We start from the raw sequence: 3,372 nt of genomic DNA, 5'->3' as shown, positions 1-3,372 counted from the left end.
TAATAACATAGCAGCAAACATCCATTTAAGCATTAAACATCCACATAATTACTGGAAATGATGACCAAAAACAAAAAAAGATATCAAAACATGTCTAAAACCAGAAAAGAGTAGTTGAGAAAAATGAGCTGGAGAAAAACAAAGATTTCTAGAAGAGGAAGAGCAAGTTTTGGATTTGCCTGAGAAAGAATTCAGAAGAATGATATGGAAACAACTTCAAATGCTCCAAAAAGGGGTGGAGGAAAACAAGAAAGAAGTCAGGAAAGTGCTGCAAGAGCAATGAAACAAGATCAATACAGCACTGGAAACAATTCAAAACCTACAAAAAGAGGTCCAGATGATTAATAATAAAATATCAAAAATGGACAATACACTGAAAGGGGAAATGAGCAGAACTGAAGAGATTGAAGCTAGAACCAGTGAGTTGGAAGACAAATCTCTCAATACTGCTAAGATATAAGAGTAAGCAGAAAGAAGCATAAAAAAATCTGAAGAGAGTCTAAGATTCATGCTGGATAACATGAAGAGGAACAACATAAAAATTATTGGCATTCTGGAACAGGAACAATCAGAGAAGTCCACAGAGGAGATAGTGCAAGAGCTTCCAAAAGAAATTTTCCCTAACATCTTGAAAGATGAGACGATAAACATTCAAGAAGCCGAACATACTCCAGGAAGGATAGACCCCCAAAAGAAATTCACCAAGACATATAATAGTCAAGCTTTCCAAAATCAAAGACAAGGAGAATCCGAAAAGCACCCAGAGAAAAGAGAAATGTTACTTACAAAGGCAAGCAAATCAGATTAAGCTCTGACTATTCAGCAGAAACTATGCAGGAAATAAGGCAATGGGGAGACATATACAGAATTCTAAAAAAAAAAAAAACTGCTAACCAAGAATCGTCTGTCTAGCAAAACTGTCAATCAAATATGATGGCACAATAAAAACATTCCAGGATAAACGGAAGCTAAGAGATGTTGTCAAAGCCAATCCAGCACTTCAAAACATCCTAAAAGGAGTTCTTTGGGCTCAAAACAAAAAGAACAGACAACCAGCAGAAATTCAGACGATGGATAGCAGACCCAGAACATAACAAAATTACAACAATGAATTCAAAGGACCTGTGAGGTCAATTGAAGATAAAAATAATAAAAACGTCAAAGAAGGGGAAAATGTAAGAACAGAGATTGAGGTGATGAGGAGGTCAGGTAGATTACAAAATACAAAAGATTGTCTTAAGGTTGGCGAGGATGGCTAGCTTTGATGAGCTCAGGCTGTCATCATATCTCGTGGAATGATGTCGGCAGCTGGGTTTGAAGCAGCCTACGTCCGTTCAGCTCGGCTGCATCCCCGCCATCCTGGAGGGTCGGAATTGCCTGGGCTCACCAAAACTGGCAGTGGTAAGACAGCAGCGTTTGTACTGCCCATCTTGCAGAAGCTCTCTGAGGATCCCTATGGCATCTTCTGCCTTGTCCTGACACCCACCAGGGAACTGACCTACCAGATCGTTGAGCAGTTCCGGGTCCTGGGAAAGCCTCTGGACTTCAAAGACTGCATCATTGTTGGTGGCATGGACACAGTGACTCAGGCGCTGGAGCTTTCTCGGAAGCCGCATGTGGTCATCGTCACACCAGGCTGCCTGGTTGACCACCTGCAAAGCTCTAGTACTTTAAGCATCAAGAAGATCCAATTTCTGGTGCTGGTCGAGGTGGACCACTTGCTGGAACAGGGCTACACGGATTTCACCACAGACCTGGAGGCCATCTTGGGGGTGGTGCCAGCCCACAGGCAGACACTGCAGTTTAGTGCTACACTGACTGATACACTCCGCGAACTACAGGGCCTGGCCACCAACCAACCCTTCTTCTGGGAGGCACAGGCACTGGTCCTTACTGTGGAAGAGCTGGAACAAGCTACCTATTGGTTCCTGAGAAAGTGAAAGATGCCTACCTGGTGCACCTGATCCAATGCCTTCAGGACCAGCACAAGGACTGGTCCATCATCATCTTCACCAACATTTGCAAGACCTGCCAGATTCTGTGTATGATGCTGTGCAAACTCAACTTCCCCACCGTGGCGCTGCACTCGATGAAATAGAAAAAATTTTTTGCTGCCCTTGCCAAGTTCAAGTCCAGCATCTACCGGATACTGATCGCAATAGATGTGGCATCTTGAGGCCTGGATATCCCTACAGTGCAAGTGGTCATCAACCACAACACCCCCGGGCTCCCCAAGATCTACATCCACCGTGTTGGCCGCACAGCCCGTGCAGGGCGACAGGGCATGGCCATCACGCTAGTGATGCAGTATGACATCCATCTGGTCCACGCCATCGAGGAACAGATCAAGAAGAAGCTGGACGAGTTCTCAGTAGAGGAGGCAGAGGTGCTGCAGATCCTCACACAAGTCAATGTGGTGCAGTGGGAATGCGAGATTAAACTTGAGGCTACCAATTTTGATGACAAGAAAGAGATCAACAAGCGGAAACAGCTGATTCTGGAGGGGCAGGACCCCGACCTAGAGGCCAAGCGCAAGGCCACGATCAGGCAGAAAAATTGGTGCTTCAAGGACAAAGTGGAACAGACACTACAGTGGCACAAGGCTAGCAGGGGGTGCCCAGCCAGTGCCCAGCCAGGGACCCACACAGCACTGTCAACCAGGGTCCAAGCTGAGGGTCTTAGAGCGGAGGGTCTGAGAAACCTGTCCAGGCACCCAGAACTGTCTCCCCTGGGCACAACTGTTCTCTCAGACCTGCCAGTCCCCTTCAGGAACCACTCTGAGCAGACAGCCCCTGGCCTCTGTCCTGCAACACCAGGCCAGCCCACAGATCTGAGGTCAGACCAGATTCCACATATCCGTGACCTCAACCCTGAGTCCCTCTGGCCTCAGTTTCTCCCTTTGTTTTGTGTGGGGTTCATCTCACCTCACACATCTCACCTCACAGGGAGAGGGGTTTGTGAGCCTCTAGAACAACACATGTCCCATGCATGAGTTGTTCAATAAATATGCCTTTGGCAAAAAAAAAGATTGTCTTAAATAGAGGGAAAATTTAACAGACTATAAGGTAACCCCAAAGAAAGTAAATACTTCACAACTTACAATGAAAATGAACTTCACAGAAGAACAAGCAAACATGAAAACTAAGAAGAAATAGGGAAAAAAAACTCAAACTCAGCACAAGAAGTCATGCAGAACAAAGGAATAAACAGCACTATCAAAAAACTTACATAATGGCAGCAATTAATTCACAGCTATCAATAGCTACATTGAATGTTAATGGATTAAAAGCACCAGTGAAAAGACAGAGAGTGGCAGATTGGATAAAAATCAAGACCCTCCAATATGCTGCCTGCAAGAGACATACCTTACAC

General features: G+C 45.2%; 1 pseudogene; it reads left to right on the top strand.

Annotated features, from left to right (window-relative positions):
- The first annotated feature begins 1,251 nt into the window (after nt 1-1,251).
- Nucleotides 1,252-2,992, top strand: LOC102833152 (annotated as a pseudogene).
- Nucleotides 2,993-3,372: the final 380 nt, after the last annotated feature.

The sequence above is a fragment of the Chrysochloris asiatica genome, unplaced genomic scaffold (genome assembly GCF_000296735.1).
Source record: "Chrysochloris asiatica unplaced genomic scaffold, ChrAsi1.0 scaffold00112, whole genome shotgun sequence".
NCBI classification, from domain to species: domain Eukaryota; kingdom Metazoa; phylum Chordata; class Mammalia; order Afrosoricida; family Chrysochloridae; genus Chrysochloris; species Chrysochloris asiatica.
The sequence above is the reverse complement of the archived record's forward strand: the minus strand, read 5'-3'. Positions and strand labels throughout refer to the sequence as shown.